Below are 11030 nucleotides of genomic sequence, written 5' to 3'. Positions count from 1 at the left end.
ACATAACAGGCTGGTTAATTCACAAACCATTGAAAGCTTAAATGCCATAGAAAGGTTCATATGTATCTTTTAAGAAATCATCAACATACACCAAAAGTTCAATTTGTTATTTCTATTGCTTCTGAAAGTCTACTTCTGTTAATAGAAAACTGTCAACCAAATGGAGAAAATTTACATGCAATAAAATATAAAAAAATGAACCAGTTGGATTCTCTTATTGTAACAAGGTCATTAATAGATATTATAAAGATGCAGTTGTTCATAGAGGATCAAATTGTCATAAGAAATTCATTGAATGTGTAAGAAAAAAAGGATTGAAGAAATTGGAAGAATCCATTCTGAAATTGGAGAAATGAAACCATTAGCTCCTGAAGAACAATCAATACTTAATATACCTAAAGTTTGTACACTGTGTAAAGGTCATTACTCACAGACAAATAAAAAGCTTCATCATCACGATAACTTAAAAGAAAAATATATAAACCCATAATGTAATAAATGTAATTTACAGTCAGAACATCTGGGTGTTGTATCTATTAAGGTATATAATTTATCTGGATATGACTCACACTTAATTGTGATAAAACTTGGATACGGTAAGAGAGAAATAGATTTAATGCCAAACAGTGAAGATAGATGCTACAAGTCCAGTAAGAATACAGGAAATCTGAAGTTTGATGAATACTGATATATTTAAATTTATGTCCATTTCACATGAGAAACTTTCATCAAATTTGCAAAAGAGTCAAATAACAAATATCAGAAAATTTTTCTCAGAAACGTTATTCCATCATGAGGTCAGAAAAGTAGTGTCTCTTTATGATTATATGAATTTGAAGATGCACAGTTAGCAGCAAAAGGAGAATTTTACAATAAACTGAATGACTGTGATATAACTGATTAAGACTGTAACATGTAAAATTGCTGTGGTAAAAATTTAATATCAAAGAGTTTTTCGAATATCATGATGTATACCTCAAAACTAATGTATTGTTATTGTCTGTTGTGTTTGAAAATTTTATAAAAACTCTTATAAATTCTTATGATTTAGATTCTTTTTGGTATTTCATTGCACCTGGATTATAAAGGGATGCAATGTTGAAAACGATTATACAAAAACTAGAGTTACTACACGATTATGTTACGATTTTTAATGGTTGAAAATGAAATAACCATGGAATATCCAATTGTTGCAAAAATGTGTAAAAGCAAATGATAAATATCTGAAAAATTTTGAAAAAAATATGTTATTGAATTATTTAGCGGTTTAGATGAAAATAATTTATATTGTTATCTTATGAGTCAATATTTACCTTATGCTGTATTTGAATGGTATGAAGTGAATAATTTTGAGTGTATAAAAATAAGTGAGATGTCAGATATATTTTAGAAGTAGATCTAGAATACCTGAAAGCAATACATGATTTACACAAAAGTTACCACTTGCTCCTGATAGTAAAATAGCATCCAGAACTAACGAAAATAAGCTAACGACTATTTTGAATGACAAACATAATTTGGTAGTTCAGTATATAAACCTTAAACAGTACCTGTCTCTAGGAGTGAAAATATGAAAATACATAAAGTCTTAAAATTTAAATAACGTGATTGGTTGAAGAAATATATAGATTTGACTTCTGGAGTGAGACTGCCATTGCCTAACGATTTTCAAAAAGGTTTCTACCAATTGAGTAATTCTGTGTCTGGTAAGACAACGAAAAATGTAAGAAACACAGTGGATATAAAATTAGTGTCAGATGGTACTAAATGTTATAAATTGATAGCTAAGCTAAACTTTAAAGCAAGAACTATACTTAATGAAAATCTTGTTGACATCTAGAAGAATTTAAGAAAAATCACATTTAATAAACCAATCTATGCTGATATGAGTATATTTCATTTATCAAACAAACTAATGTATAGTTTTCACAGTGGAATAATGAAAGTGAAATATTTTAAAATACTGAGTTGTGATATCAAGACATTTGTGAGTTATATCTACAATATAAATTCTGAAGATATCTATGAAGACATGAAATCAATGATTGATTACTTTGACAACTGACTATCCAACATATATTATTTCTGGTATTCCACAAGCAAACAAGAAAGTATTAGGAAAACTCAAATATCAGTGTAATGGTAAAATAATGACATATTACTTGGTTTAATATCAAAAATGTGTGCTTATAAAGCTGGTGTTAAAATAGAGAGAGAAGGTCTAAAACAATTAAGAAATGTATTGTTAAAAAGAGAAACGCTTAGAAGATTATGAAGATTGTTTGTTTGACAATAGAGAATAGTACAGGAAAATTAATACGATAGGAAATGAGAAAGAGAAATATACACAGTTGCAAATAACAAGAAAGCACTGAGTTCACATGATGTTAAAAGATATATTTTGGAAAATAAACTAGATACATTACCATATGAACTCTACACATTTTAAAAAACTAATAAAAATTTTTCTATGTGGCAAGTTCAATATGCAAGTGTGTCAAAAGAGATTAAAAATATGTGCATTAGAGATAAATGTTTCATGTAGTATTACTGGATGTGAACATTTACCATACTACCTGTGTAGAAAAAATTTGTATATAGCCTAACAATGAGATTAAAGTTATTTTACCAGATATATATTCTAAATTAATTAAAAATTGGTTTTTTTCTGTAAGTTGAAGGACAGATAAAAGTAAAATATATAGGGGAATGAAGAAATAGAAATATAAAAAAATGAATTTCATGATCACAGTATGAATTTGATAAAAGATCTGTATTTTCCTAATAGACTGTATAATTTTTAAATGGAAAATACCAAAAAGCTAAAGTGGTGTACTAATTGTGTGTATAAAAAAATTTGAATAATTTTGTAAAGATAAGTATCTGAAAGATGGTTACTGTAATATATCTAAAGAATGTTCTAAAGACTATCAGAAGACTAAAATAACATACAAATGTGATAAAAGTAAAGTCAAGAGGCATCTCAAAAAACATGAAAAATTGTCAGTTCATAAACATCTGATGTCTACTCAAGAAGAAAGCATAAGTAAAACTTTGTGAACAGAATGGAACATATAAAAACTATTTTTATTTTCTTACATTCACTTTTTATATCAAAATAAACTGAACTAGTGAGCAATGAATTAAGAATAAGTTTATTTTACTGCATTAACCATAATACTTTTAATTTTTCTTATGTGCTCCTTTCATAAAAAAATTATTTTTTTCCTACATTCACCTTTAGTGAGAAAAAACAATTTTTTTATAATAAGCGAAAGTGAGGAAAAAGGAATTCATTCTTTCCTTAATTTTCTAAGTATTATATGATGAAACAGACATTTTTAAATTAAAATAGGCAAGTTAGACCTGAAATTTGGACTACAGCAGACTATTAGTGTAGGTTCCGGGTAATATTTTACAAGAGAACGAAATTTTTTATTCACTATGTCAGTCGAAAAGTGAGCTATCTTAGGAAAAAGTGATCCATAACCTACTCTGAGGCAAATATTGGAATATAGCAGCGATTTCATGACGCTTTCGAAGTAATCCTTCTTGGCTATGCAGACTAAAATATATTTTTGTGTACAAGAAGAGCTATGAATTCATTTTCTGTTAAGAAGAAAGTAAAATTAATATGAAGAAATATTCATATTCAGTCGATTAATGTGATCACTTATGTTAGCTGAAGTATATTAACCGCTTCCTAGTATGACCAAAGGAAGAATACAGTGTCTATTTACATCCAAGAGAAACCTTATCACCTTATCGGCAATCATGCAATGATGAGTGCTCAGTTGCATGGGATAGAGAAGATAAGAGGGCATGTGATTATTCATAGTATGCCAAGCAAGAGATTAATGAATTGGTGGACTACATCACCGAGACTGATATCACGACAGGAGACATACGTACACAATGTAAGATAATCAGTCTTGCTCTTAAATATCCTTCCAAGTTTCGCATGTCCCTATTGGTCAATAGTGCTACAAGTGTTACAACAATAATTGTGTTACTAATTGATCAATGGACCAAAAATATGGTCAGGGAAAAATGTGATGTAGCTGTAAAAGATCGAGGACTATCAGACCATCTCCATTAAATAACAGCAGTAAATCAGGTAACAAAACATTCCCGAAACTACAAGTCTACAAACGACAACTATCATAAATCAAAGTAAAAGTCTTTTCAGAAGAACTATCAAAACAAAGCTGGGGTGAAGGAAACTAATGTCAATATGAAATTGTATAAATTCTCCATGTAATCTGAAATGATCTTTGAAAAGGCGTTTCCAAAAGTATGCATGTCTGTATCAACATCTCAGAAAACAGATGGAAAACAGCAGTTATTAAGAAGTCCTTCCAAACACTTAAATACCTCAGTTCTGTGAAGAAGAGTCACAATGAACCAAAGAGTTAAATTTCTATCATAGATACAGTAAGCTCTATAGGAAGGTACTGATGACTGCAAAAAAGTCATTTAATGACAAAATAATATATAATGCAGAGAATAAAAGCAAATCAGCCTGGAATGTTATAAAAAAGGAAACACAGAGAGGCAAACAAACGCAGAATAACATACTGCTAACGAAGCGGTATAAGATAATAAATGATCCATGACTCTTAGCAAACTATCTAAACGAGTATTTTTCAAATATCGCAGAGACGTTACAGCAAAAATTCCCCAAAACAAATGTAACATCTTTAAATAATGCTGCACTAAATACAATGCTATTACTTCCAACCACAGATAATGAAGTCAATAAAACTGTTCCAAACCTTAAAAATTAAAAAGGCAGTAGGCTTGGATGAAATACCAATGTGTGTGCTGAAACAATGCATAGAGATTAAACAAGGCCTCTCAACAAATACAATAAATGAATCCTTCACATCAGGGTAATTTCCAGAGCAGTTGTACCTTTGCTTAATAAAGGTAGTGCAGAAGACATAGAAAATTACCAGCATATTTCCCTGCTGTCACCATTCTTAAAAATAATAGAAGCACTTATGAGAGCCAGATTAAGGAACTACCTGAGTAAATACAATCTCTTAAGCGAATCACAGTTTGCTCTCTGAAGTGGGAATAATATGGAGTCGCCATAGTAGAATTCAAAAAAATTGTACTTGATGCTTTTGATAAAGATGTGTGTGCCACAGGCATATTTATGGATCTTTCTAAGGCCGTTGATACAGTAAACCACAAGATTCTATTAAATAAATTAGAAGCCTTACCAATAAGGGGGGTAGTTAATGACTGGTTTCGATCATATCTAGCAGATAGGGTACAAAGAGTAGAGATGATACATACTTCAAATAGATCTAAACATTTAGTGAAACACTCATCAGAACCAAAATGCATTAAAATAGGTGTTAGCATATTAGGACTAATACTATTCCTGCTATACATAAATGACTTTCCCAGTAACATTACTCATGGTGAAAATATTCTTTTCACTGATGACAGCAATATTATAGTCACTGAGAAAACAAGAGAATTCCTTGCAGACAAAGCAAATTAAACGCTCGAGGAAGTTTATGATTGGTCAATAAGCAATAAACTGATATTGAATGGAAGGAAAACTAATGCCAAGAAATTTCAGTTTAAAGAGAAAAAATTACAGTGTTAAATTAGATGTCGATAGCACCTCTATAGACTGTGTAACAAATGCAAAATTTCTACAAATGAATATTGATTCTCTGTTGAAGTGGTGTAAACACGCAAAGATACTTGCAAACAGAATGTAATCGGCATGTTATGCCCTTAGAATCGCATCATCAGTGTGTAACAGGCAGTGTCTTTTAGTTACATACTATTCATATGTACATTCAGTTCTTAGCTATGGCATTCTTTTTTGGGGAACAAATACACAAAATATGAACACAGTTTTCAATCTCCAGAAAAGAGCCATAAGAATAATAACGAGAAACAGTAGTCAAGCTCATTGTAAAGATCTGTTCGAAACACTGGGGATTTTTACTGCTCCCTGTGAATACATTTACCAATCAGTTGTACACTTCACAAATAGTATTGTTAATTACTGTACAAACGTCTCTATCTTTGACCATAGAACAAGAGCTCAGCTCAACTTACGTTTACCAAGAAAAAAAACCCAAAACTCAAAACAGCATTTTCTATCAAGGAATAAACGTGTACAATAAATTTCCAAAAGAGAGTAAAGTATTTGCAAAAATATACTTTTTTAAAAGGGCAGCTAAAAAGTACCTGTTATGCAATACATTTAATACATTGAAGGAGTACTTAGATAAAACAGAGTAGGGGTTTGGTAAAAAAATGTTATACCAATAAACTACAATAATGATTATAAAACATCCATAATTCCACATAAAACCTTCACTTCCTGTTTTGTTCCTTCTTTTTTTCCTTTTCTAGAGGTACTTACCCCCAAGCTATGCATAGCACAGTACTAACACCTCTTCCTCTTTCTGAGCTCAACATCTCACTCATTACATAGGGATGCTGACTCAGTTTTTCAGGGTGACAAAGGAGACATTGCGGTTCAAAAAATGGCCAAAGAGATCACCAGTTTGTGTGTGTGTGTGTGTGTGTGTGTGTGTGTGTGTGTGTGTGTTGGTGTGTGTTGTGAGTGAATTATTATGAAACAATGTGTATAGTGTGTGCAGTGCCTGATAAAAGAAATGAGTGAACAGTGTGGCATCACATTATTTAATAAGTTATTTGTGTAATAAGTTATTTGTAAAAAAGTATTGTATACCAGCAGTAAATCTAATGATTATCTCTAACTAGAAGTCTGTAAATGTTAATGTATACAAATTAGCTTATTTTAAATTGGTCTAAACTTGTAAATACTTCGATGTGTCCTATCTCCTTGTAAAAAGGAATCAATGGATGAATAAAGCTACTACTACTACTACTACTACTAAAAAGAGCCTGTCAACTTTATTTTTGACTATATAGTTGATACTTTTGTACAAGCAATGTATTTTCGTGTTGTGTATGTTGGGTTAATCAGGTTTTCTATTGAATATTTATAACTCACACGACATATTGTTTCACTTTGCATACGTCTTTTCTTCCTTTTATCACTCTGAATGACGCTGTAAACTTGTTTTAATGTATGTTACGGGGCTTCACACTGTTGACAACATTGTCACATTGCCTCTGACTGCTGACAGTGTATTCATTGTATATTACCTTTACTGAATATGGCAGCACATACTTTGCATTTTATTCCTTGGAGTTCTTCGTAATGGGTGATCTGTATTGTTCTCAAGTCAACAGCGACCTTTCTTTATGACAGTTCCTTCATATTCAGTTGTTTGTTATCATGAGACCTATTTGATGCTGTGTAATGTCCTGGTATACGACAGACAGCCATTTATACTTATTGTAACGCTGTGGACTGCCGAATCATCTAACAGACCATGAGCTGCTTTTCCATCTGATGTTTTCGTCTTTGCAAGTATTTTATACTCCTCGTTAAGCTCTGTTCTTAGATTATTTGCTGGACATAATGTGTACAGTGCAGTTTTGGACTTCTCTGTTGCCACTGTTCCTGTAATGATGGTCTGAGAGACCGAAACGAGTAAAGAATTAACGTTTATTTATATATATGATAAGGCAGAAACTAAAATATTAATGGATTGCAAAACATTCACAATATTCGAAAGACAGCAGTTTTGTTTGCAGTCTCTTAAGATTTTGTTACATGCTGTTTAAAATTTTCTCTTAGAAAGTCGCCCATCATATTATGTAGAACGACATATACACTAATCTTCTTTCAAACTTTTCAAAACAGTCCTTTCGTACATGATTAAAAATTTCTCAGTCATAACGTGGACGAATAATTCAAAACCATCAAAAAATTGAAATAGAATGAGAAACTCGTCTGAACATCGTTTGTTAACTTGAGCTGAACCGTAATAATCTAGTTTGTTCTAAACGTAATATAATATGCTTAAAATGTGATAAGTCGATTTTGAACGGCAGAAAACAATTTTTTCATGAACATTCTTTAATGAAATTTCTTTGATGAGCTTCAACGTCAAGTCTGAAAAGCTCGAAAATTCTTCCGCAATAAATCTTCCGACGATAAAAGAGATATGAATGAGACCACTGCTTTTATTCTATATAAGTTTTATCGTTTTGTCTTTATCGTATGTCACGTTATAAGTAAAGTTACACTCAGCTTAGAGACACTTTCGGTTACATCACTTATTTTCCGCCTTAAGAACAATGCGTGTAAAGCACTAATTGTGATGTGTCCTTCGAGCGTGCGAAGACGGCGGCAAGTAACTGAATTTTTTGTGTGTAACTTTGTTGAACGCAAAATCAAATTTCGGAATCACTTTGTCTTGTCTGTTTGTTCACAGAGTTCCATAGTGATACATATGTGTTAGATTAGTATTCTGTACACAAAAACACAACGGAAGAAAAACTTTTGTGTTTCAGTAGTCCACTCAAGCAAAAGGTCCCCTCTTCGGTGTTAAAGATTTCCAGCTTACATGTTTTGTCACCGTTACCATTGCTGTGAGATTTGAGTTGCAACCGAAGAAAACAATATACGTGGAGCTACTACAGTGTGAGAATACTGCATGTAAAACTATCTACGTTCCTAGACGCAGCCGCTATCACTATTCAGGGCTTCTGTACCTACTTTAATCCTTGCTGCATTTAATACTTCAAGTAGGTGCAGATGGCCCGAATAGTAACAGCGACTTCGTTCTAGAAACAACAGATAATTTTACATACAGTTCTCTCACGCCATAGTAGTATATTACTTTCTTCGGTTGCAACTCAAATCTCACAGCAATGGTAACGTTGACAAATACTGACAAAACGTGTACTCTTGATGACTGCACGAAACAAAGCTTTACGCCTCTCCTCGCCTCTACCCTTAGACACCGACATTGGACTGTTAATTACTGTAAAGATGTTGCCTGGTCGGACGAGTCTTGTTTCAAATCGTATCGAGCGGACGAACGTGTACGGGTATGGAGACAACCTCATGAATTCATTTACCCTGCACGTCATCAAGGGACTGTTCACGATGGTGGAGGCTTTGTAATGGCGTGGGGCGTGTGCATATGGAGTGATGTGGGACCCCTGATACGTCTAGATACGACTTTGACAGGTGACACTCACCCAAGCATCCTGTCTGACCACCTGCATCTATTCATATCCATAGTGCATTACGATGGACTTAGGCAGTTCCAGCAGGACAGTGGGACACCCCACACGACCAGAATTGCTGCAAAATGGCTCCAGGAGCAATCTTGCCAATTAAAACACTTCCGCTGGCCACAAAACTCCCCAAACATGAACATTATTGAGAATATCTGGGACGCCTTGCAACGCGCTGTTCGGAAGTGATCTCTACCCGGTCGTACTCTTACGTATTTATAGACAGCCCTGGAGGCTTCAAGGTGTCAGTTCCCTTCAGTACTACTTCAGACATTAGTCAAGTCCATTTCATGTCGTGTTGCGACACTTCTGCGTGCTCGGCGGGGTGGGGGTGGGGGAAGGGGGGGGGAAGCTGCTCGATATTAGGCAGGTGTACCAGTTTCTTTGGCTCATCAGTGTAATGTATCATTTCTTTCGAATTAGCTGCTGTTTGTATTTATTGTACGCTATATGCACGAATCGTTCCCATCCAATAAGAGTTGTCTTAGTATATACACTGATAAGCCAAAACATTGTGATCACCGCCCACCGCGACGCTCGATGTCGCCTGGTGGCATTGGGAGCAAGAGACGCGGTAACAAAAGTACGTAAGTGGAACATACGAGGGTAGGGGATGCCCTAGTGAAGATACGGGATGCTAATGGGGACGTCCACGGACATAAGGGACTTTGACAAAGGGCTATTATTATTACGTACAGCTAGCACACGAGTGTCTCGAAAACGGCGAAGCTGGTCGAATGATTATTTGCTGCTTTCGTGAACATGTATGGAAAGAGGCAGAAGCATAAAGTACTCTAGCCTCTAAATGGGTGGACATTCACGGCTCTTCACAAAAATTGGGGTGCGGAGGTTTGTCTACTCTGTGAAGTGGGATATATGCCAATCTATGGCATCCCTGCCGAAAGAGCAAAAGGTTGGTGCACGCACAAGTGTTTCGGAGACCACCATTCATTGTACATTAATAAACATGCAACACGGCGTCGATAAGCCATATGTGCTGATATGTTGAGCTAAATACATCGTCAGTTAAAACTGCATTGTTCACGGGACCATCGCAATTCGACCGTCGATAAATGGAAACGTGTCGGCGCTTCGGGTGAACCATATTTTTGCTACACTAGGTCGATGGCCGCCTCTACAAACGCCGTCATCGAGGTGAACGGGGACTCGATACGTGCAGCGCGTCACAGACGCAGGCTGGTGGGGGCAGTATCATGCTATGGGAGGCTTTCTCCTGTGCTTCTATGGGACCTGTGGCAGTAATTGAAGACACGCTGACAGCTGCGAACCACCTGAATTCCTTCGTGCTTGTTATCTTGCCTGGCGGCTATGTCATCTTTGACCGATGTAACTGTCCACATCTCGGAGCCAGAACCGTGCTACAGTGATTTCAGGGGTATTATAATGAACTCACGTTGATGTCTCAACGACCAAATTCGCCTGATGTGAATCCTATGGAACTCATCTCGGTCGATATCTGCCGCGATCACTGCGTGCACAAATCAGCGACCCGTTATTTACGCGAATTACAAGACCTGTGCGTAGAGCTTTAATGCCACCAAACAAAGCCTACTAACAAACTGTCGGATCCCTAATATGCAGAATCATTGATGTATTTCGTTCCAAGGGCGGACAAATAAGCTGTTAAGCAGGTGGTCATAATGTTTTGGTTCAGCAGTGTAAGTTATCTGTTGATTTGCATTCGTCGTTAACATTTGGTCCACTGTGTTGGCTGACGCAGTAACAAGCCCGAGACTGGGAAGCAACTGTACATTATACCTGCCTCAGATGTTTCAGCTTCTTCTTAATTCTGTTTTATCAATAATCTTAATGTGAAATAAACTACATCTGTAAATAGTTCTGATCAAGTG

This window comes from Schistocerca piceifrons, chromosome 3, assembly GCF_021461385.2.
Source record: "Schistocerca piceifrons isolate TAMUIC-IGC-003096 chromosome 3, iqSchPice1.1, whole genome shotgun sequence".
In the NCBI taxonomy this organism is placed as follows: Eukaryota; Metazoa; Arthropoda; class Insecta; order Orthoptera; family Acrididae; genus Schistocerca; species Schistocerca piceifrons.
This window is presented reverse-complemented; position numbering follows the sequence as displayed.